Here is a 26,669-nt window from a genome sequence, read left to right as displayed (position 1 = left end):
CAATATACAGAGCAAGTGTTTTCATTCCTGTAATCTAACGAAAGAAGAAAAATAATTTTTGTAATCTGTGAAAGATGATCCCAATGTAGTGATCCGCGAAGCGGACAAGGGAGGAAATATAGTCCTAATGGACTATATAGACTATACTGCGGAAATAGATCAACAGTTAAATCAAGAATTTTGCTATAGAAAATTACACTCTAATCCAACTTCACAATTTGAGAGAAACATCAATGCTAAATTGGCAGGAGTCGTGTTTGATCACTGACTCGGAATATAAATACCTCTCAGCCCAGAATTCCAGATACCCCTGTATTTACATACTCCTCAAAATACATAAGAGGGGGTCGTTTCCCCCACCAGGCCGGCCAATAATATCCGGGAATAGAGGACCGACGGAACACTTGGCGGAGTATGTAGATACGTTCCTGCAAATCCTTTGTTAGGAACCTCCCATCCTATATAAAGGATAGCAGAGAATTGCTCTGTAAATTGGAGGATCTCCAATGGGAAACTGATGTATTCACATTAGTGACAATGGATGTGGAGAGTTTGTTCACATGTATAGAGAGGGACCAAGGCCTGAGAGCACTCACTTATTTTTTGTACAAAAGGAATGCATGCCACCTAGAACACACTAAAATGTTGCTGAGATGGAAGATCTGATCTTGTCTCAGAATATTTTATGCATGGGGAGAAATGGTTTCTGCAACAGCAGGGGACTGCAATGGGCTCCAGGTTCGCTTCATCGTATGCTAATCTGTTCATGTGACTATATGAGATGGAGCATGCATGGGGCCCAGGAGCACATGACTGGATTAAGAATATCCTATTTTATGTCAGATACATTGATCACGTTTTTTTAATATGGAAGTGCAGCAATGAATAATTAGATAAGTATTTTCTGTACCTTAACAATAACACCTTCAACGTTTGACTTACAATTAACAGCTCTAAAAAAAGAGATCATGAATCTGAACTTGAGACTGTATGCATCAGGAAATAATATCGAGAGTGATAGTTTTAAGAAATCAATCTCATGCAACAGAGTTTTACTCGCCAACAGTTGTCACCCTTGCACTACCATCTCACCAATACCTTATGGGGAGATCGTACGAGCACGCTGTAATTGCAGCTAGGAAGCCAATTTCAACAGAATGATTTAAAAAAAAGAGGATATAAAATCAACTTTCTTAAATGAGCAGAGGTAAAGGTAAAGAGATTAAATAGAAAGGACACTCTTGGTGCTACCACTACCAAGGCGGATACGAAATATCAAGATAAGGTCTCATTAATTACACAATATAATTAGTGGACATATATATAAAATACTACGAAAAAATTGGACATATATATAACATACTACGAAAAAATTGGCATCTTCTGCAATCAAAGTCTCTGCCATCTAACATCGTCTCCAACAAACCATGAGTCATCTATTGTAATGGCAATTCACTGAGGAATATGATGTGCCCAAGCCATGTTAAAGAACCCAAAGTGATATCTCAAACATGGCTGCAGGAGAAACCACATGCTTTTTACATGTGTGGAAATTGTTGCATTTGTAAGCAGGGACTGAACAAATGTGTCAGCTTTCAATACAACAATTCTAAAGAATACAGGATTGTTTCTTTTATAAATTGCAAAACGACACATGTAGTGTATGTGTTGAGATTTATGTGCGGTCGAATCTACATAGGCAGCAGTATTCGGAATTTAAAAGTCTGCATACAAGAAAATCTTAGGGACATTAATAACAAAGATAAACATTCCCCAGTAGCTCAGCATATACACACTACACATCCTGACAGATCAGAAATCACATTCCATGAATTAGATCAGGTAAAATGTAATGATAGAGATGGAGACAGAACCACTTTATTGAGACAGTCAGAGGCAATGTGGATTTGCTGGTTGAGAGCGGTTGTATTAGGTCTCAACTGTAATAATGAATTCCACCATTTCTTGTGATTACATCAGATGAAACACTGATCAAATCAGTTAACGGTTGGGAATGATGCAACTGCAAAGTATGATGCAACTGCAAAGTCATGTCACGTACACATGATTACATGATTGTCAACGCTATTATAATCAGGCTCTATTCAAAGCAAAATTTGTGGAATAGAAAATCATGTTATGATCTGCACTTTGTTAGGCTATAAAGATAGTGGTGCTTGTGCTGCCTTTTATACTGTATCTAACTGATCTGGTGTTTGAGATCATGCATAAATATTATGAAATTATGTAAATTCAGTGTTCTGTTTTTCAACAATATCAGATTTGGTACGAGTCAAGTGTTGCACTCTTGCAACTGATATTGATATGGCATTAATTTACTGGCCATGAATCTGTTTCGTGTTCACGAACAATATATGGATTTGCATATACACAACTCAGTCTGGTACACAAGCTGCATATGTGATATGGTATGTACTAACATAGTATATTTTGTAGATGACACATGGCATTACTGGAGGTTGTAAATGAGGACGTCAAGTGTAATGGTCCCAGTTACAAGCTTAAATATTGTACAACTGTGTAACTGCTGCATTGTGCTTCTCAATAAGAACAGAGGTGGTACCTGTCTAGCGAAGTTCTTCTATTAAAGATATCGATGTAGCGTCAATTCATTGTTCAGGACATTGCCTTATAAATTAATGTATGACGTGATCTATTTGCGGTAAATAATCATCTTGGCTACATGTGAAAATCAAACTGTGTGCAAACTTAGGAATGGTGCAAATCAAACCTTCAATTCTATTCACTAAAATCTGACGTTATGGATAACCTTGAAACGATTTGATAGTGGGAGTACAACTAGAACGGAATAGATTGCACCATCCATTTATAGCATACTGCAACAAGTACGAGCCAGAAATTTATATATCGAAACATTCATCCCATGGCAAACTACTTATGATAATTTGGGATCGCAAAAATGGAAACTTAACACTTTCCAATAAGGCATCCTGTCTCTGTTTTCTGTTGACGTTGTGGAAAATGATCACATGAGATGTACTGTCTAGGAATAATGTTGAGACCTAATTCATCGTCGGTATATAGACAACCTACTATATCGAGACAACAATCTTAGAAATTGGCTAATCATACTGTTCTCCCACGTTTAAAGATTGCTTTATGATTTTTAGTAACTTTGCCTCCTACAAGATGGCGCACAGTCTTAGATGTTGGTCATGTGACCGGCAGGTACCTTTAGATGACCACAGGTGTGCCCACTCGGGAACCTGTATAAATGGCGCATGGCATGGGCGCTTGGTTCGTCACAATTTTGAGTGTACCAGGTGGTCATAACTGTTTGGAGGGCTGCATACTTTGCGGTGAGTACAGAGACGCGTCGCGTATATGATATAGGCATGTCAGGGTGTTTGTTGGTATTGTGGGGACCCATTAAGTCAGGGGACGTTTTCTATACATCTGTTGAGGGTATGAGTAACCTGGGGCAACTATGCTTAAATAATAATTTTGTGAGACAGGACTGGGGGAGGGGACATAGGGCTTTATTTTATGATCTCGAACAGCCAATAATCACTAATGACAGTATGTATAAAACGTGGTTTCGGTGCATGAATTGGATGCTCGCATTGTTTCAACATGATAGTGACAAGGGTGTCGGCCATTTGACATATATGTTAAATGCCAACCATATAGGCTTTAGCACCAAAGGGATGCTTCACACTGTTTTCATGCTGGCGTAACTTATTTTGTACCCGATATGAGTTTATAAATAAAGCCAACATTTGATCAATAATATATACACAGTTATGATAATAGGTATGCACAATGGCAGTAAGTTCTGTAAAGACTCTATTAACATCAGAGGGGACACTCTACACAATTTGATCTTTGATGTTTTAATAATTACACAGTTCCTTAATATAAAACACTTTCTTAGAAATCGACCATTCAATTTGTACATTTGTTCTCAGCCTAAGTGTATGGTTACACTGGCTGTGGGATGGTCTGATCTGTAAGGTTGACTGACAACCTTCCAGATCAGACCATTCCACAGCCAGTGCAACCATACACTTAGGCTGACAACAAATGTACAAATTGAATGGTCGATTCCTGTTTCTTTGAAAACACCTTGTAAATTGCACATTGTATATAGTCACAATTGTTTTGTTTTCATGCTTAACTTGGGCATATAATGCACATAATGTAGCGTTTTTTTAATCTAAGAAAGTGTTTTATATTAAGGAACTGTGTAATTATTAAAACATCAAAGATCAAATTGTGCGGAGTACCCCTCTGCCCTCTGATGTTAATAGAGTCTTTACAAAACTTACTGCCATTGTGCATACCTATTATCATAACAGTGTATCTATTAGCCACCAGAACCTCTGTTTCCCCACATAAACCCAATACCCTAGTTCCGAGTGAGTAGGGTTCCCCTGTCCTGAACTGTAACATTTGATTGATGGCACCTGTGAACATGCTGGGCTTGCATCTATAGAGACATAATGATAGCTCTTCATGTTGGATCAGCTTAACTCACTGAAAAATTAAGGATTACAGTTTTACCGTTTGCCATGATCCCATGTTGAGGGTCATAGCATATACAGATATAACATCGGTAACGTGGAACGTACTATTAGTAAGTGTGCATATCTGCCGCTATTCCTGGTGTAGGTTTAATCAGGACCATGTTTTAAAATCTATATAGTCTTATTTGTTTACAAGCAGACTTATGCTGTTGTTTTGTGGACGTAATCGCGCCGGTACGCATTACTAGCTGATCAATATTGACAGCTTTTGAATAAAGAGGTGCATGAGTGACCTATCCGATTTTAATATTGAACTTAAAATCTGAAGAAATTAAGATCCCCTGTGGTGTTGTTTATAGCTTAGTAATATACTATATAATTTTAAGAGGCTCAATATTCGTTTTCCGTGTCTTTTCAGAATCTACTATTTTAAATACCGTTGTATCTTAAATCATCGTCACATATGAACTTTGTCTGATGTTCATCGGCACATACCAGAATAATACTGACAACGTGAATCGTATTATAAGTAAGTTCTCCTTTTACAAAGTGATCTTTTAAATAAAGTGGAATGAGGACAGAGAAGGAGTTAGAAGGGACCATAATACCTAGAGCTTATATCTGAAGCATCTTACAAAATGTTCTTACCTATCTGTACCACAGACCTGTGTAAAGACATGGATTAGACTTTGAATAGTATTATAAATACATATACGATTGTTGAAGGTTTGACCCGAAAAAAGACTAACTGCAGAATTGTCATTGTTATTGTGTTTATTTATAGATACATTGTATCGTCTTCGCTGCTTTTAAAACAATGTGAACCATTATGCATACCGTCAGCAGATAAAGACTATGGTAAAAGGTATGAATTGGAGTGCACAAGATATTCTTGTTAGTGCTTGATCGCTAAACGGGACCGAGTTACAATGAGCTGTCATATAGGTGATAGCTTTGACGTAAGACATAATGCAGTAAACTATGTGCCTGTTTTCTGTGTTTCCTCCCCTAGCTTAAATAATGATGTTACAATCATTTTGTTATACTCAGAGTAGCTTCCAGTTGATTTAAATTTGATAGGATGAGAGTTATGTCAATCCATGATGGTCATTAATAATACAGTGCTAGTTTAATAATGAATTACAATGAATTTTATAGTTTTTGTGTATTGAATGTTTTATTGTGTTCATATTGTAAATAGTGTATTGTAATTGCTTTTAGCCCTTAAGAAATACCGTGAGGGATGAAACACATGGCAAGCAATTGTGTGGTGCTTTTTAAAGAACAAAGTGCTTTTCAATAAAAAAAAAATATATTGACTAAAATCAAGTTACATGACCATCTGTTATTTTCATCTGGGAAGCTATCTATTTAATATATTCGTCTATTTTGCTTAAATATGATGCACTAGGACATTTATACAAGAGAGTACTTGTTTAACTCGGGTGCAGGGTCAATTTTGTTTGCTTTGGATAGTGGTGGTTTGTAACGACTCTTTAGGGATGTATGTGGGGTCACATCCTAGACTAGAAGCACCAAGACAGTGTAGATTTAACAGGCTCTCATAAATTGTGACGTTTGGTGCTGGACCTCTAAAAGCTCTGACCCTTTTCTTTGTATGTTTTAGACTGAGCTGGGAACATAATATTTATTGGTAAGCAGTAGGGGATAGCATACGAGACAAAATATTAACTTTTCATTTTTCGATTTGCTATTGAAATTGAACCGTAGGCATTTTTCGTGAAAGGCATATTCTTATGTTCCCATTTCTGTATATAAAATATTTATTTTATATTTATGCTGCAGGAAAACTTTGTAACATACAAAAAATAGCTACCTGTGACTGTGACATTGGAGAAAAATATGCCTTCTGTGCATTCAAAAGGAAAAGGAAGCAGAAACAGCTTGAAGAATATGAAAGTCAGCGGGAAGCATTACTCAAGTTTATGATAATAGGTATGTACAATGAGAAGGAAAATACCTCCAACGCAGGAGTCTTCCGCTTCTAAAATCAGGAGCCAGAGAACCCACAGACCCAGCACAAAGCACAAACTGCCACTTGTGTACTCATTCAAAGAGGTGAAGAGCATTCTGGGTCTACATCATAAACACATCACTACTACCACTGCCAGTATAGTCTCCTGTTCCATAGAATGTGACCAGGAATATGAGCAATGGGTTACAAAAGGACCTGTATCATAGTTGCAAGAACAGGAACTAGCAGACCAGCAGCAAGAAAAAGCCAGAGAAGTTCACAATGTCCAAGGATAGGTACCTCCAAACTCTGAGGGGCAACAGTGAGTTAAAGTCACAATTAAGATACAAGTTGAATATTGTGATCAGGGAGTAAAGAAGTATTATGGCCAGCAGCTGGACATTGTAAAAGTATAAAAGACTGATAGTGATGAAACTACTAGCGAAACTGCTGGAAAGTTTTTTCCACCACATTGATGATGACCCTGGGAAATGGCCTACTAACCAAAGTGATAAAATACGCTGCTGCTTAGAAGAAAGAGGAACTACCCAGTCTGGACATATTGCATTTGATTATTTCCCATGTGACTCTTAAAATTAATCCTTTAACCCTACTTATTTGAAAAGAGAAAGGAATAACGGCCAGAAAAGTAACCGGCTGTGGCAAGTTTATTTGATGTACAAAAAGGCAGCATTTTGTTTCTGCTGCAAATTATTTAGCATTCCTTTCAATAACACGCTTGTGCGCAGTGGTTTGTCTGACTTGCACCATCTTGGACAGCATTTATATGAACAAGAAAATTTTCAGGAGTACCTGAAATATATTAGGAAGTGGAAGGAGCTTGAACTACTACTTCAGAGGGAATGCACAATTGTTAAGCAAAACATTGCTCAAATCCAGCAGGAGAGGATGCATTAGCAAAATATCTTGGAGAGGCACCAAGCAATTACACATTACCTACAAGAACATAACTTGCCATTCCGTGACATTGTTGACCAGCTGAATCAACCCCACAATTGCAGCAATTTAGGGCTTGTACAACTTTCAGGCAAATATGAGTTGGTTATGATGGAACTTGTTTGCAGAGTTACCACAACGAGATTCATACACATTATCTTGGCAAACACATTCGGAATATATTGATTGAGCTGATGTCTGTGATGGTTCTCAAAGAAATCCTACAGCATGTCCAAAAAGTCAAATATTTCTTGGTGCCTCTTGACTGTGCTCCTGATCGGAGTTATACGGAACAAATTACATTTACATTTTAGATTTTTCAGTTCTACAAATTGATGTGCATCTGTTAAGGACCATTTCATTGCATTAATTCCCCTGGAAAAGCAAACTGGACAAGCTCTTACTGATGTATTGTTGTACAAGCTGGAGCCACTGAAGCTTCCTCTTGTTGATTGGCGTGGGCACGGTTATGCCAATGGTGCAAATATGCATGGACAATACAGTGGTGTGCAAGCTTGAATCTCGCCTGTCATAATTGGAACCAGTTCTTAGGAAATGCTGCAGCTTCATCTACATATGCTGCCAAGTCCTTCGGTATTATTCAATGGTTTTTGCACATTATTCTTTGCATTGATAAAAAGATGAAATGTAGTAACTGAAGCTGAAGCACACTTTTCCCTAAAAAGCTCTTCTGCTACTTGGTGGGTATACCTTCTGGAAAGCGTGAAATCTGTCCGTTATCAGATGAGTCTAATACATGAAGCATTTTTGCAGGTGTCTGAAATGTAGAAAGATGTGAAAAACAGGAGTGAAGCAACATCACTAGCATCAGAGCCTGCATCATCTGAAATACTGCTATGTTTGGTAATATTGTATAATATTTTAATGAGAGTCACCACAGTCAGTAAACTGATGCAGAGTGAGAACATGCAGATTGATAAAGCTGTAAAACAAGTTCAGAAACTACATGCATTCTTAACAAAGTATCGCCAAGAGGGATTTACTGCTGCATTGACTGAACTTGCAGGTGTATTGTGTAGGAAGGGGGAGTCTCTAGTTGGCGCAGTGCAGCACTGGCAACAAGCAGGGGCTCTCTCTTCCTCGTCAGGGCTGAGGGTTACCTCCAAGAACAACCTCTGCTTACCCTCTAGGTAGTGTGGCACAAGCAGTCTAGGCTAACCTCTGGGGCACATAGGGTTAAACATTTGCAATATTACACCATCACCACCAACCCACCACACAATGACACCAAACTGTATTTGTAAAAATATATATTCTTTATATACTCTCAAAGCAGGCTTGTAAATACAGTCTTTAAACCTTAAATAGCGGTTCCAGTTGACTTGGGTTTAAGTTGCCACAGTTCTTTTTAGCAATAAGCAATCTTTGTTTAGCGTTGCAAACAACAGTTCTAGTTCTTATTCAGCTTTTCGTTATTTCCTCACAAAGGGGGTTCCAGGCTCTTCACTGTACTTTTCTTTGTCCTGCTAATCAACCAGGATTCCCCCGGCTGTCCGCGGGCCTCTGCGCCCCTCGGCTCCTCCGCGATGGAAAACGGGCCCGGTCTGCCCACTCTCACGCTTCTGGCGGGAGCGGCGGCCGAGGAGTCAGCGCCTGCCTCTCCGTGCAAGCCGCACGGCTGTGCGCGGCTGACAGGGGGAGAGAGCGGGGGCCCTGGGAGCGCTCCACACGCAGCTCCGAGGGCTGGGCGAGGCAGAGGGTAGGAAACAGTACCTTTTTAGTGAAGAAGCTGGGCGCAGGTCAGCGCGGTAGTCCGCGTCGCGTTGTCTTCCTTCCGATGTTGGAGCGAGCGGCGGCTCCGCTCTGGCTCGGGGGTTGGCGTTGCGGCGCGGGCCGGGTTGCGCTGGGAAAGCGCCTCGAAATATCCTGGCACGCAGAGGGCAGCGATCCTCGGCGCAGGCTTCTATCGATCCAGGCGACGTTCAGGCACCCCACGCAACAGCTGTTTCTCGGACAGCGGCGGCGCGTTCAGGGGCACAAGACACGAAGGGGTGCAAACAGGCACCGGGCGCCACCTTTCTTCACGTTGCGAGCTGCGGCTCGGGGTCAGTCACGGTGCTCGGATCAGCTGGGCTGGTCTTCACGATGCTTCTGGGCCAGGCAGGCGGCAGTCACTTTGTTCAGAGGGAGGGCAGCTCCCAGAGCGTTGCTGAGGAGCGCGATGGTCACAGCGCGCTCCGCTTTTCCTGGAGAGGCTTGCAGAAGGAAAACAGCGTCTTCCAATGGTTCCTTTGTCAGGGGGTAGCGCCCACTGTTCCTGGGGCGCTGGTCAGGGGGCAAGTTCACAGGCAAGCCCTTGGAGATCTTTCAGCAGAGTTTGGCACAAAGTTCAATAAAAGCAAAAGTCTCTTGTAGTCTCTTCTTTTCCTCTCCTTCTGCAGCAAGGCACCAGACACAGGCCAGAGACAGCACTCCTCCTTGTAGTCCTTCCAGGTCCTTCTCTTCGGGCAGAGTTTCTTCTGTAGCGCAAACAGGATCTAATTTACAAGGAGCAGGGCTCCTTCTTTTATACCCAGTTTCTTTTGTTCTGACAGGCCAGGGGGGCCTTTGCATAACTGTTCTCAGTCTCTGAGCACTTGTGGTGGGTACTTCTGCTTCTGCATTCAGTGTGAGGGCAGGCACATCAGCCGCTCCCCAGGGGGGCGGAGCCGGCATTGTGAAGACAGGGGCAGCCTGAGCACTTTGTTGACAAGCTTCGGTCCTTCCTGGGCCAGGTGCAGGCTGAGTCATCAGTCGCTCCCCAGGAGGGCGGAGCCAGCATTTTGGAGGCAGAGCACAGCCTGATGCATCATTCAGGGGAAACTCCCACCAACCACTAAGGTGTCATCCTGCTATTCACAACCTGTCAACTCCCAGCCCTGTCACTCACACACTCAGACAGTCAGATACACACAAGAGCAGAGGCGGGCTGAAATGGTTCGACAAGCAAATGCTAGCTTTCTAAAAGTAGCATTTGCAAACCCAGGATATTAAAATAAACTTTACCAAAAGAAGTATTTTATTATTCTGAGTTCAGGCATACTAAACATTAATTTCTACCATGTTCCCGGAGCCTGCTGGGATTATAGAGTGTAATAATTCCAGCAGCCCATTCTGGCCTAAAGGGAGCAGGTAGCCTTACAATAGTGAAAAACGAATTTGGTTGTAATTCACTACTAGGACATGCCACACACATCAGGGCTTGTCCTACCTTACACTTACAATGCACCCTGCCCTCAGGCCTACCATAGGGGTGACTAATATGAAGTTAAGGGAAGGTTTAGGGCTGGCGAGTGTGTGCACTTGCCCAGCCAGCATGACAGCACCAGACTGCACGCAGGTTCTGCCATGGCAGACCCTAGACACATTTTAAGGCTGCTTCTGTGGGTGGCGCAACCAGCGCTGCAGGCCCACTAGCAGTATTGGCATTTACAAGCCCTGGCACTCCTGGTGCACTTTACTAGGGACTAACAGTAAATCCAATGAACCAATCATGGACATCAATCACATGTACACTTTTCAGTAGGGAGAGCATATGCACTTTAGCACTGGTCAGCAGTGGTAAAGTGCCCAGAGTCATTAAACCAAACAAAATAGGTCAGAGAGAGTATTGGAGGAAGGCAAAAAGTGTAGGGATGACCCTGCCAAGAGGCCCAGGTCCAACATATTGAAATTTCCAAATGAATTCAAAGGTGATTGAAGTATATCTACAAAAAAGAAAACGTTTGGAATTTAGGGCACTGATATGCCAATAACGGATGCAAAAGAGCAATTTCACTTCCAGTTTATTTGATTCTCTTGTTGATACAGCAACTGTGTGCACTGACAGAGTATTTGAGCAGCTGAAAAATCACCAAAAACCATTTGCCTTTCTTTATATTATTACCAGCTTATAGAACAGTGGAGACCTACAAAAGCGCTGCAATGATCTGCACCATATTCTGTCAGACAGCACAGCTGATTGTGTTATATCTTTTGACGTATATGAGATTGAACTGTTCCAGGAGATTTCCTTTCTTGCTCAAATCCTTCTTCTAAAAGGACATTTCTTAGAGGCTCTTCAGTATATTTATATGAACAGATTAGAAGACATCTAACCAAATTTTGTGGCTGCCCTAAGAGTTCTGCTGACAATTCCAGTTACAGTACTATAGTACTGGTGCTAGACATCCAGAATTTGGCTACGATACACAAGGAAGAACCAAAGAACAATGTCACAGCCATACGAATGTTTGCAGACTAAACTACATGCCACAGTGTCGTGAGTTGTTCTGTGTTAAAAAAATAGAAAAAACAACCAAGCCAAAAACAACTATACAAGGTATGAGTTTGCTATTTAAGAATCAAGCAGAACATGTACATTGTCTGGCCTTTGTCACAGTGTGCGAGCAACAGCACTAAAGTTGAACTAACACAGTTTATGGACTGGATGCTATTTGGGGGAACCGTTGCTTGGAACTGCCTGTGGAAATTGGCTTTCACAGATTGCTGTATGTATGGGCAGTGCTGTATTATTTACCACAAAATGAAAACAAGGAAATCTTATGGTTGGAGAGCACGTGCACTGTCCACCGTTACCAATGTACTAGTGTAAGGCATGAGGTATTCACGAGTGACTTAGGGAGCCTTGACCAGCAGGGTGCGTGAGCATGCACAGCATGAAGTCACAAAGGAGTTCAGTGTGTCTTTCATTGACAGCACACGCCATTGTAAGAAGTGCAGCATACAGCATAAGAAATCAGTGTCATATAGCTTAGGCCATCTCGGGTGTGCATTTCAGTGATGTGGACATTGGAAGTTCATTTAAAAATATAGAAGATACTACAATGGAGCAAAGCATAGAATCAATCTACAAGGCCTGGCAGATGTGTGTGTAGTACAGTGATGTGCACACTAGTTGATTTAAGTCAACATTTTGGTGGATGTGTGTTTTAGTGATACACACACTTGTTGTTTAATGAGAATTGAGTGCCTGATAATCTCTTAATTGAGTCATCTACTGGAAGAAAAAAACATTTGGAGAATATGGCTGCATATTGTCAGTTATCGAGCACACTTCAGTTGTCCTGCTGGGTTCAGGAAATTTAAACAATGCTTACATTTCACAGAAGAATATTGCATGAAAAAAGTGTGGGTTGGCACATTTACTGTACTGCTGTGTTCTGCATTTTTGTTTTCAATGGTTACCTATAGAAACGAACACACTATAGTGGGGTTGCGATATTGTGTCACACAGTATTCATGCTAAAATTGTGCAGCTGTTTGTGTACAGTTTTGTGCTGCCCTGCTTAATACATTATAGGGGTGAGTGCACCACAGCTGTTTTTGCAGATGCAAAGTGGTCCACATATTAAATAGAAAACCTGGTTCAGGGCGGTTACCAAATGTCTACGAGCTATTGGGGGCAATAGGTATTTCCCAGAAAGAATAATATTCATATTGGAACATATTCTGGGTTTTGAAGAACAAGCAATATATGAACATTTACCAACTAAAGTATTTGATGGCTCAGAGGATTAAGATGATTAGATGAGTAGCAGGAATCGGTCTGAAAGTTGTAAAAACAATTTGACACACAACCATGTCTTATAGTAAATAGGCACAAGTTCTTTACAAGGGAACAGCACCAGGTTCTTTACAAGGGAGCAGCAACAAAAGGATTATGTTGATACTTTTGTTGCAGCTGTATGCATCCTAGCTGTGGATTGGGAGTTTTGGGTGTTTCCCTCTCAATTATTCAGAGATCAGATTGCAGTTAGGTGTTGGGACAAGTAGGTAGAAGAAAAATTACTCACATTAAAGAATCCGTCATTAGTGGAGATTGACATTGTGAAAAGTATTGAGAATTCTCACAGGGCATCCAAAGAATTGGTAAGGAAAGAAATGTGTGAGGTAGGCACTGGTGGATGAAAGTACCTTATGGAAACAAGGGACATTGAAGTAAAAACTGGATAACTACAAGAAGTATAGAAAACCAAACCCTTTTTTTAACAATAGTTCTGTTTTAGATATTGGTTTCCCAATCACAAATCTATAGGTTGGTAATATCCAGCATAAAGTGAGACTTGTGGCATTTGTGGCAAAATTGGACATTTTGTAAAAGTATGTCAAAGTAACAAAAACAGGGTAGGCATCTTAAAATAAAAAGAGTAAAGAGGAGTGTCAGGATTTAAAGGGACACTACGAAAGAAATGGTATGAATAGTACATGAAGGGGTGAAGCATAATGTGTGGACCAATTTGCCGAAGTGGAATTGGTTAGTAACAGATTATGTCTATTGGTGGATTCAGGTGCAAAAATGATTATCACACAAGAGCAGTTTGACAGTATATGGAGATCGAAGAAGGTAATGCCACCTGACATGATTCCGGTATTGTTTGTAGGAAACAAAATTGACCAGATAGGAAATGTTGAGTGTTTATTACAGTTTAATTAGAAGTATTTTTGGCATGGTGTATGTGGCAAAAAAGTTGTTTAACATCTCGTGGTGATACCACCAGGGATTATTTGGAATTACACTTACACCTGGGAGGAAAGTTCAAGTGTCACTGGTGAATAATGAAGAGAACACGCTGACTGAGGAACTGAATCAAGAAGTGTGTGTGGGTAAAGAAATGTAAAGCTGTGTTTAAAAAAGGTGCAGCTGCTAAAAAGCTGCCAACATGAAATAAAATATCATCAGATAACATTTGTAAAATCAAGAGAGCCAGTCGTGCTTGCTCAAACTCACAGGCTTTGAGATTGGGGAGTAAGTAAGCCCCCCTAGGGATTTCACCAAACTTGCAGAACAAGGTAAAATGTACAGTGTCCTGCAGAGATACCTGGTCGCAGCTGTAGGATGCCAACATTGAAAACTCATGCCAACCCTTGAGGAAAGGCAACTAATTGGGGCAACATGTTGAACCTAAGTCTAGTGAGTAGAAAATGGGCATGAGCAGAGACGACAAAGGTAAGGTAGGGTTCTATAAGGGGATGACTTTTCAGTAACAAATTCTGATATCTTGTGAAGAGCCACAGATTCGCTTTCTAATTGTTTGAGTTTTAAGAACTTATCTTTGACCCAACCTCAGTCTACCTTCATGATTTTATTGGGGTAAGCAAATAGGTGCTCCTTTCCTAGGTTAATTAACAAACTTAAGCTAAGATGTTTTAAAAATCAATAATTAAAAAAAACATTTTTAAAAGCCATAGGCATGCAGGGCAAAGAAACGGGATAAACAATCATGTAAAATTGCTCTCTTTAGCTGGGCATCCGTGACCCATTTATCAACTCAGCATAAGAGGGGGCCAAGAGAAATGGTATCAGAAAGATAACTAGCCCCTAATTCCTAATGGACTAGGTATGAGAGGGTACTCTGGGGGACACAGAGGAGATATCTCAAGCATTTGTCTCTGCCACCTGTAAGTGATCATGTTTAACATGGCCTTAAATAACACTCCTGTAGATGGCCTTGGAAATAGTTTTGGCGTGATAAACTTGCAGAAGGGCATTAGTCTGTTTTCTACCCAGTCTGGTGACATAATTCCATGCAGCAGTGTTGGTCCTATCAAAATCAGACAACTTCCCTTTGAGCAGGGGGCTCTAGTGAAGATTTATAATCAAACATGACCCACAAATATGGCAAACTAATGATATGTGTAAGGAGCAATGGGCCAATCATTAAAGATTTTTTCTGTGTTTTTTGGGCCAATGACCATTACATGAATTACTAATATTGGTGCTGAGTTCTAACCATTCTATAAAACACACAAATACATTTATAAGGGCTTATTGGGCCCTGGCCGTTTTTGCCATAAGAACAGCACAGTCTGCATATAACAGGACAGGTAGGGGTTTGCCTATAACTTGCATACAATCCACACCCACCTCTAGCAATATTGGTTCAAGTTTATTAATGTACACAGTAAAAAGGAAGGGGCCAGCAGGCACCCGTGCCTGACCCCTCACCCTGGTCTAAAGCCATCTGTGCAGTGTGAGTCAGAAGTATTTGTGAACAACGCCACAGTATGAAGATCCTTCAAAAATAAATGACGTCCTGGTTAACACCCATATCTAAAATGATTCTCCAAAGCTTGTCTCGATTAACCCGGTCAAAGGCTGACTTAAAGTCCTTAAATGTATTCAAGACTAGATATAAATTCAGACATTGGTCAATTGTGGACCTCCCAGCTCTAAAACCATATTGGAGATCCGAAAGTATATTGTAGGCTCAGGACCAAGCCACCAGTCTATCTAGCAGGGCCCCACCAAGGACTTTGATAACTGAATCAAGTACGGAGATAGGCCTATAACACAGTGGGCTATCCTCGTCCCCTATTTTGACTACTGGAAAGATGATAGCAGTGCCCAGGTGACCTTCTTTTACAGCAGAGCTTAAATGTCAATAATATCGTCCCCAGCTACATCTACCAGAAGGCCGTCTGGGCCTGGGCCATATTCTTGGAGAGGTCTAAAATTCCCCTCTTCACTTCAGTCAGGGTGAATACAAGACAGGCTGTCCCTTCAAGTGGACATTCATCAACCCTGTTGGTTGAGCTATATTCTCCGTTCTACACCCCTTCAAAGAAGATAATTGCATTTTCGGCCTCAATGCGATGCACTAGGGAGGGGGCATCAGTCTGAGCACAAAAAGAGTGGTTTATAGTGCACAAAAAGAGTGGTTTATAGTGCCCCAAAATTTGGAGCTGCTCTTCAAACAACTGAGGTCAAGGAAATTGTCACAGGGCTTCATCTGTGATGTAATTTTTTCACCTTTTCACTTCCTCTTTGTAATTACTTCTGAGTTGTATAACCAGAGAGGTATGTTACTCTGAGAGCTGTTTTTAGGTCTCTCAGAGCATGTGATCAATCTTTGTTGAAACCTTTGGGACCTACAGAGGCTCTCATGCCCACAAGAGAACTGCAAGCACATTAGCACACCTGGTGGTAAGAGTGTCTAAAACGTAGCAGAAATCTGCACCCAACATATACCTCTTCCTTGGTTAATGGGATTTAACAGCTCACCAGGGGCCACATTATGGAATGTCTTGCTCCCAGCACATATAAATGTGTGCTGTGCCATTTATTTATTTATATATTTATATAGCGCACTAATACCCAGAGTTGTCTAAGCACTGACATCCAACCTCCTGCCAGCCATGGGGAATCAGAAGAAAGAGAAGTAATCACTGCTTATTTTTAGGCCTAAAAAAGTCAGGTCTTCAGACTCTCTTCCTGAAGCATATCATGTCTGATGCATTTTTCAGTGAGAGTGGCAATTGATTCCACAATCTAGTGGTAATGTATAGGAAGCTTTTTCCATCCCAGTTAAAGAGACGTGCCTTGGGAACTTCAACCAGCCAATGGGAAGAGGACAAAACATTTTGAGAGGAGTATACCAATGAAGCAGGACCCTGATCGTGCAGCACCCTAAAGATGATGCAGAGGGCCTTAAACTTAATCCTCATTATATTTAGGTAATTTAAATTGCAGGCGGGCAGCTGAATTCTGTACGACTTGCATCTTGACGAGGAGGGCTTCATTAATTCCCATCAAAAGGCTGTTGCCGTAGTCCAGCCTTGACAGAACTAATGCAGAGACTACTGTTTTCTGCTGGTCAGGTAGTATAAAGCATTAGATTTTCCTCAGAATCTTTAGGGTGTTAACAGATGGCTGATGTGATTGCATTCACATGATGGGAGAATGAAAGAGTGGTGTCAAGGACGGCTTCCAGATTCCTAGCCTTGGAGACTGGAGTGGGGAGTGGGGAGAGGGCCAAGTTCACTAGGGCACAAGTCTGATTACCAATGGGAGAAATCTCAGCAAAAGAGAAGAACCTCCATTTTGTTGGAGTTAAGCTTAAGACAGTTCCCAGACATCCATTTGCTCACCTGTCCCATACAGGCATGAAAGTTGTGAATGGTGCTTTGAGAGTCCTCGGAGATGGATACTATAACCGGAGTGTCATCGGCGTATGACACCATGGCAAATCCAGAGGTTTTGATAAGCCTGGCCAGGGAAACCCCATACAAATTAAAAAGAGTTGGGCTGAGGGACGAGCCCTGTGGGACCCCACATGGAAGATTAAAACTCTGGGAACTCAGGCCATCCATCTCCACAAATTGTTCCCGGTTAGAAAGGAAGGAGTTAAATAGTTGTAAGGCGGTGCTGGCAATGCCTGTTTTTTGAAGGCGACGTAGTAGAAGGCCATGGTCCACTATGCCGAATGCTGACAACAAATCCAGAAGGATCAGTGTGCCATGTCTCCCTTGTCTAATGAGCACCTAATTTCTTCAGCAACCATAATCAATGCAAGCTCTGTGCTATGGCCGCTACGAAAACCACATTAATAAGGATCCAGAATGTTGTTGTTATTGGTAAACGCAGTTAATTCTTGATTCATGTATTGGCAGACGTGCATTTGGGCGATAGTTGCCTGGGTCTGTTTTGTGCATAATTTTGGGAAAATACCAGATTGGAGAACAAGATTAAATAGCTCTGTGAGATGGCAGGCTATTGGTTGGATTGCCAAGATTACAGTCTTGGGGGCGGCATGAATCCAATGGTGAGCTCGATTTAGCACAGAAAGAAGTGTAATCACCTGCTCGTAAATAATTGGTGGGAACTCGGACAGAAGCACAGAATCCGGGCTGCTGGGGTGCTTTAACTCAGGGAGATCAAGACTACTTGTCACCTGGGTAGGATTCAATGTGAATTTGTCATAGGTGTTACGAACCTTACTGCAAAAGGTGGAAGCCAGAGTATCACAAAAGGCTTAATCCGGAATAGTCTCTTTGTGGACCTGCACTTGGCTCAGTTGTTTAACTGTGGCAAACAGTTCTTTCGCATTATTCTTGGCTTTGCCAATAGTCTCTGAGAAATACTTTATTTTTATGGTATGGATCCTGCCTTTATACTGGGTGAGTATTTCCCTACAGCGCTCTTTTTCATTGGGATCATACTTGAGTCTCCAGCGCCTTTCTTGCCTGTGGCACTGCCTTTTAAGAAGTCTCAACTCATCCGAAAACCATGGTTCAGTGGGGGCTGTCCTCATGATTCTAGGGCTGCTCTCTCTGGGGCACAGGACAGGGGTGGCCTATTACTAAGTTCGGAAGATAATTCAATGTGGTCGAGGTGATACCAGAGAAAACGACTGGCTTTTTATAAGCACCGGCTTGTTACCTGCAGAGGAAGGCATGGTAAGAGTGAGCATGTCCGCTGCGTGGTCCGACCAAAGTAGTTGCAGGCTGCTTTTAAATTTCAAGAGCGGACAATCAGAAAAAACTGCATCCAGTAGGTGACCAGCTCTGTGAGTAAGACCTTCTGTCAGCTGTGTCAGACAGACACTAGTGAGAAGGTCAGTCAGGGCCATTGAGTTATTGTCCAGTGCATTATCTAAATGAAAATGTAAGCCCCAGAGTATGGTGTAATCCTGGAAGTTAACTTTGTGATCTAATAGTTGTCCCAAGGATTGCTGTAAATTGGCCCTGGGTCCAGGGGGGTGATAGATCAGCATCCCATTGAAAGAATGGATTTGACTAATAGTTATTTGGAAAGCGAGTGCCTCACATGATAATCCCGCAGGAATGTCATTGAAGGTGGCTTTTAAGTAGTTCTTATAGACAACTGCAATCCTCCCCCCTTTTTTTTCCTCTATGATCCTTCCTAAAGATGGCAAAACCCCAGGTGGAATGGCTACCACCAGGTCAGGCCCAGAAGCTTCATCTGCCCAAGTTTCTACAATGAACAGGATGTCCAGCCTCTGCTCTTCGACACAGTTAGAGAATTCAAATTGATGTTTGATAAGCGAGTGTGCATTAATTAGCGCACAATGAAGCCTTGACTGGGCCTAAAGGGAGGTCCCTATAAATTTGCTTCAAATGTAGGAGAGCTCTAAGTTGCAAATATGACATTTCCAGGGGTGTGAGCTGGTGACAATTAAGACTAGGGACTGCACAGCACAGACTGAGGGTGGACAAGGCCAGCAGACTCTCTCTGGAGCACGTGTGCATAATGAAGCAGGCTCACCCAAAACCGGCAGCGTGGTTGGTGCTGTGCGTGGTCCGTGCATGAATGGGCCCAGACAGGCTTGCCTTTGGCGTGCCGGCAGTGCGCCCACTGCTCGACCACCCCAGGACCAATTAGGTAAGGGGCAGGCTCAGCCTATTTTACAATACTAGACCGTCACTCGTCAACCGCCCAAATATGGCGGCTGTCGATGTGGCTGTACACTTCCCTCTTGCCTGCTCTCTCCACACAAATGGCCGTAAGGCGCCGCGGTGGACCGGAGAGCGGCAGAAGGAGTGAGGTAAGTGCACACTAGGGAATTGAAGAAACCGCTAAAATACTGATGTTAAAGCAATCTAAAAACAAACTTATAAGCTAAAATGCGGGCATCGCGCAATGGTGCAAAACGAGCAATGGAGCAGCAGCTAAAGTGCATGTGCAAGGGTAACAGAGGTTAAAAACAGAGAACTGATCCGTCCGTGTTAGAGGAAGCGGAACACCGAGTGGGACAGGCCGTATTAAAGTTTGTTTATGCACTGTATTATGTTGCTGCGGCACAAAACCCAGACAAATTCCTTCTTCACAGAATGTCTGCGATGGCCCATATGCAGAGTTAGTATGTTGGCGATGATGAGGAGTAGCACATGTGCATGTTAATGAAGCCTTGTTCTCACCCCTTTGTTTCAGAGCTTGGCGTGGCGTGCAGGTCATCATTTTTTTCAAAACCTAGGAGGTTGTACAGTAAATAAATATTTGCTTGTGGAGTAGTTAGCCTGCTTTTTAAATACATGTTCATTTTAAATGCTTTTTAAAAAATTGCAAAGAGTGCAAATGTCTTAATTATCAAGGTACACTTTGATGATGCGAGTGTGGGTGGATTGCATTTTTGTATGCTCAAAGGGTGATGCGTGCATGGCATAACTGTTCATTATATGTACTATGCACTATTCAAATTTTAATTCAATAGTGTCAGCTTTTCTGCAGTGTAGAATATCAGCTTACAATGCTTAAGCAGGACATGAAGGCCAGGTTTATATTAGTTATAGTAGTCACCTGCATTGTGAAAGACATACAGGCTGCTACAATCAGTCGGTTTGTCTTTCATTAAGGTGCTGACCTCAGAAGGGGTACAGCTGTACACCTCTGTTTGAGGGCACCATGTTTAATATGCAGGAGGACACTGTCCGATGCTACACCCAAGTCAAGCAGCACTGTGGCATAGATAGAAGTAATACTCCCATATAATAGGTCCCTTGGCCCTCTGTTGAGTAAAGGGCTGTTCTGTTTGCACCTGTCCTGAAAGTGGAGTGCAGTTGTTGTAAAAGGGCACACTCTCCCAGTATGTGCATTGTTTAACCAGTCCCAGTTGTGTTGTGCCTCAGAGAGGCGCGGTGTGGCCTGTTGCAGTGCATGATGATATGCACAGTATGTTGCATACATAGAAATACGTGTATTGTACAGCAAATGACTTACTGGCTGTTAGAACTGGGGGTCTCTAGTTGGCAGAGGTAGGTAGCACTGTCCAAATAGGGACCCTTGCTTCTAGTCAGGGTAAGGAGGAAACACTCTTCAGATAACCCCTGCCCACCCTTTTGTAGCTTGGCACGAGCAGTCAGGCTTATCGAAGGCAATGTGCAAAGTATTTGTACCAACACTCACAGTAACACAGTGAAAACACCACAAACTGACTCCACAACAGTTTAGAAAAATAAAGGTATTTTAATCTAAAACTACACAACACCAAACGACAAAAATACAACATACACAGTTCAAGAATATGGTTTCAAATGAGTTCTTAAGGTTGCGTTAAATTGTTCACAGTCGCGTCACGTTTCAGCCAACAGTACCTTTAAATGCGACAAAGTTCCAATTGAAAAGCTGTAGCGATGTAAAGCAAGCGATGCGTCACTCCTGAGACAACCCTTCTCGATATATATTGGGCGTGTTGCGATGACTCCGGTCTGTACAGGGAGGGATGCGATACCTTGCGTGGATTCCGGTGCACAGGTTTTCGTGGAAGCGGCTCGCAAAAGGGATGTTGCGACGATCTTTGGGGCAGCGACGATCTCCAGTGTGGTGACGATGCGCGTCTCCCTGGCGATCTTCTACTCTCGCGGCCCCTCGATGTGATGGCTCTGCGACTACTCTCGCAGCAACGTGATGCGGTCCGCAAGCAAGCGGTGCGACAATCTCACCCAGTGACGACAGGATCTGCGAAGATGCTCGCAGCAATGATACTCTTCCCACACCGGTCTGGTCCATCCCACAAACGAAGGATGCGACGGCTCTCACATACACTACACCCTGCCAAGGGGGGTACCTTGGGCCTTCTATAGTGGTGTCCAATGTGTACAGAAAGGGAAGGGTTAGGCCTGGTCAATGGGTACACAGGCCAGGTTGACATGGCAGTCCACAGACTGCACACAGGCACTGCGGTGGGAGGCCAGAGACACCGTTTTAGGGCTACTCATCTGGGCGGCACAATCAGTGCTGCAGGCCCACTAGTCAGACCCTCCAGGATATCGTGATTTCGCGGTTGGCCGCGAAATCGGCACTTTTGTAAAAATGCCACGATTTTTACAAAAGTGCCTGCGAAATCGGCACTTTTGTATAAATCGCCTGGCATTTTTACTAAAGCCGCTATATCCTGGGGGGGTCTGAGTAATACTAAAGGCGGGACACAGGGGTCAGTCAGCCTATGAGATTCTCTGCCCCATTCACACAGTCAGAGATGGTGGTAGTACAACCGCATCACTCCCCTAAAATACATACACAAAGGTCCTGATTTAGAATGGTGTTTTTATAAGTAGGTGTGACATACTCCTGGAAATGTTAAATGTAGGCAACGTAACCAGAGCCCCCGCCCAACCAGCAGATGGTGAACGCAGATGCCTGACAGTCAGAGATATAGACTGTTCGGGCCCCTGGCTCAAACAACTTTCTTTACCGGTGGAACCCTGTCAATGAATATTGTCATTTCAACACAATTAGAACACAAGCCTCAGTCCCATTCAAACACCAGGTTTTTCACATTGCTCTCTGTATGTACCTCAATAGGGCCCTTCTTCATGGCACTACTCACAGCTGCACCAGTGTACCTCACTGCAGATCCTCACCACTTGTATGACACTGGCATGGCGCTTGCCAGGACTTTGACACCCATTCCCACAACAAAATTCTGCAAGTGTTTTTTTTTTATTCAAGAGAACAGTGTTCCAGTAAGCTGTTGTTTTCGTCTTTCCATGGTTTCTGTCTGCTCTGCCCGAGCAGGGCCTTCATATTCAGAATTCAAGCTTTTCACCGCACCTGGGTTTTTTTTCCGGCAAATTGCATTACTTTATTTGGTCAATTGGCCCACAAATTGATTTTCCTGTACAAATAATGAACGTTTATGGTTATTTTCACCGGAGATGGCTTTATTTCCCACGCAGAGGAGAGTGTGTGTCTGCTGCTACTGAAGAGGGGGCTTTAAGAACCCACCCCACACCCCCACCCGATGTGCGCGTGGAGGGGTGGTGGAGAATTGGTGAAAAAAAGTTAATGGAGGGACATGTTGAAAATAATCGTGGGAGTATGAGGGTGATGGAAAACCCTTCTGATCTGGTCCGGGCACCCATGTCTGTGTATGTTGGGGATGGCTGAAAGCCCTGCTGCACCGCTGTGGGCACCCGTGTGTCTCATATAGCAGGAAGCCCTGCTGCTCTGCCCGGTGTACCCAGCAGAGCAGAAGTCTCTACTGCTCTCTGCTGCACACCCATGGCAAATGCTGTTACTCTGCCCTGAGCAACCATGCGCTTAGGATGGCAGAGGGCCCTACTGCTGTTTTCCAGGCACCAGAGTGCTTGGGATGGCAGCAAGACCTGCTACTCTGCCCTGTGCACCCAGATGTTTTGGATGGCAGAACTCCCTACTTTTTTTGTTCCGGGCACCGCTCCGTGTTTTGGGTGACAGAAAGCCCCAATGCTCCATGCCTGGCACCTATGGGTATTTGAGATGGCAGAAAATCATGCTGTGTTGTGACTGGCACCCTCTGGTGTTTGGAATCGCAGAAAGCCCAGTAACTCTATATTTGGCACACATACGTGTTCAAGGTACCAGAAAGCCACGCTTTCATTGCACCCACGAGAGTTTAAGGTGGCAGAAATGCTTGCTGCTCTAGCATGTGTTCCCATGGGTTTTCATATGGCAGAAACCCTGTTGCTTGGTGCCTGGCACGCAGGAGAGATTGAGGGTGGCAGAGAGCCCTCATTCCCTTCGCAGGACTGATACTGGGGTCTGGGGAGGAAGAAATCCCGGCTTCTCTGTGCTGGGTACCCACGGTTGTCTAGAATGGCAGAAAGACAGCTGCTCTGATTTATCCAGGCATTGGTGTCTGTAATGGTAGATAGCTCTGCTGCTCTGTGTTGGTTGTGGTGGCTATGAATGGGTGCTGTGATGGCAGACATCACTGCGTTGCAGTGCTGGGCAACACCGGGTGCTCGCACTGCAGGAAGCCTGGAGTGATTTCTATCCAGTACTGTTGTTCTACACTGGATCATCATTACCCAGTGGCATAATGCAAAATAATGGCCCCCCCCTGCAAATGGATGGATGCACATAAAATGCCGCAAAATTGCCGCTAAATTTCCATATTTGTGCTGCTAAATTTCCATTTTTGTGCCGCTAAATTTGCTAATCCATGCCACTATATCCTGGGGGGTCTGACTAGTAGTATTTCAATCACCAGCCCTGGCACACTCAGTGCACCTTACTAGGGACTTCTTGGTGATAAAAATATGCCAATCATGGATAACCAATTACAATAACAATTCACACAGAGAGCATATACACTTTAGCAAGGATCAGCAGTGGTAACGTGCCCAGAGCCCTATTGACAACAACCACAGGTCAGGAAAAACAAGGGAGGAAAAAGAAAAAAGTTTGGGGATAACCCTGCAAAAAGGTCCATTTCCAACACCGGGTTTGGTGGCTTAGTGGATTAATGTGTCCACTGCAGGGGCCTGTGTTTGACCTAGTGGTCAAAGGTTCAAATTCTGGCGGGCCCACACAGTCTTTCGTCCTTCTGATGTTGATAAATTGGGTACCATTGAGTAGGCTAACAATAAATATCTTTATTATTTAGCACCAAGGTATTCTTCTGGGTGAATGTGCGCTTTACAAATACGGATGTTATGTTATATGCTGACAGAAAAGTGTCCATTGCTTGTTTGATTGATTTCTCATAGTATAAACAGTTTCTGAAGCTGCAACTATTAATTCTGCGAGCAAAATGCTCCTCTTTGCAATATTTAGAGAAAATCCTCCTCTAGGTGTGCTAATTAATACATGTGCAGTTTACTGACTGACACATCTTTATGTTCAATGCGGAGACTAGTGTGCTTATTGAGTAGTTGAAAGTTGCAGCTGAACATCTATGGGGTGATCAGTAATGTATGGTGCTAAGCTGGAGGAATGTAAGACTTACCTAGTGGTCAGACTGTACATGCCACTAATTGTACAGGTCTCTTCTCTTATGCCAGATAGCTTTCAGCTTTGCATTTTCTTAAGTAACTATAGGTTACTTTTTGGTAATTTCTTGGTGTTGAGATCACTTTTGTCAGGTCTTTTGTAATATTTGCATGCTTTGCTAATGTGTTTCAACTGCAGTATTCATCCGTTGTTTGTGATTAGGAGAGATACATTTGAAGTTTATGTATGAGAGAGACAGAAACGTAGCTATATTGAAAATGTTTGTATTAAGGATATAAGGTTTTGTCTATGATTGGAAAGTTGTTGCCGCTTTCTGAAACCTTTATATTAACCTTTTTAATGCTCGTTGTTGTGTAATATTTAATTGCCAAGAGTTTATCCCTTTTTGTCTATTAAAAAGCTAATTTTAATATGCTACCTGTTGCAGTGAAGGTTTATTATTAAGTTTGTTCCACCGATGAGTCTACCATAAACTCTAATATATGTATTTCGTTATAATTCATTTTTCAAGTGATGGTCATTAAAGCTTCAAAGATTTCATTACCTCTTTGCTTCCTCATTCTTTCATTACCTTTACTGAGCTTTTGTTTACACTATGCCTGGTACAGAGGCTTAAGGATTGAAATAGGTTCTCAATTTCAGTGATTACAGTGGGGGGTGATATAGCTGTTTCCAATTAGTGACTAACACCAATCTAGGTGATGGTTAAGCAGAAGAGGCTGCAGTTTCTTATTGTTGGCTCCTGTGGTAAAGAAATGTCATTCTGCACTGTTTGAAAAACTATCCACAAATGCAAGAGTAAAACAGAGAAAGGAGATTTGGAACGAAAATACCTTTAGACTTGCACTGCAGGAAATGGAGGACACATAGAGCAATAAGCTGGGGAAAGCTGGAATGATTTGTTGCGTCATGGCAAAAAGAAGTATTTTCAACATCGTGAATGTTTGCAAGGCACTGGAGGAGGAACATTTAAGAAGTGCCGCTCACAGAGGGCGAACGGATTTCATCCAGCACTCTGGTGGAGGAACATATTTATGGTTGTGGACCTGCAGACGGTGGACTTAGGTATGTTTCTTTTGGATTTAGAAGTATGTACAAACTCAATGATGTGTATGGTTTTGTCAGAAATATTGCAATACAGGGAACCTTGTGCACTACTGCACAACACATGCTGTAAAGCTGCAGTAACGTCCTTAACCAACAATGTTTCTTATTTCTCCTTATTACTAAATGTAGTAGCTGAAGTAAGTGCTTTTAATCTGTGTATCATGTGTTCACAACTGTCTGTTTGCAATATGTTGAACTGGCACTTTGACAATTTCCACAGCCATATATTGTACTTTCTATCATAAGTCAAAGGAGTACTCTTCATTAGTAATATTATTATTATTATTATTATTATTATTATTATTATTATTATTATTATTAATAATAATAATAATAATAATAATAATAATAATAATAATAATAATGATAATAATAATAATAATAATAGGTTAATGAACATGTAGGCTTTTTTGCAGTCTGAAAAACAACTAGCAAAGCTGGTGCTGGCTTAAGAGCCCATCCACCCCCAGTGGGCCGTTTTACCAAAAGCGCATTTTTATAGTTTTTGCCCCTGCCTTCGCGTCTGTAATACGGCGCGGGCCCAGATGCAAAGGGATTACCAAACTTGCATGGGGCTCTCCCCATGCAATTGAGGAAACACCGTCTGAAAATGTTGCTGGTGCTTTATGTGCACCAGCGCTAACAGTATCCAGTGGCCCTTTCTGTA

This window comes from Lissotriton vulgaris, unplaced genomic scaffold (genome assembly GCF_964263255.1).
Source record: "Lissotriton vulgaris unplaced genomic scaffold, aLisVul1.2 SCAFFOLD_2858, whole genome shotgun sequence".
Classification (NCBI taxonomy): Eukaryota; Metazoa; Chordata; class Amphibia; order Caudata; family Salamandridae; genus Lissotriton; species Lissotriton vulgaris.
The sequence above is the reverse complement of the archived record's forward strand: the minus strand, read 5'-3'. Positions refer to the sequence as shown.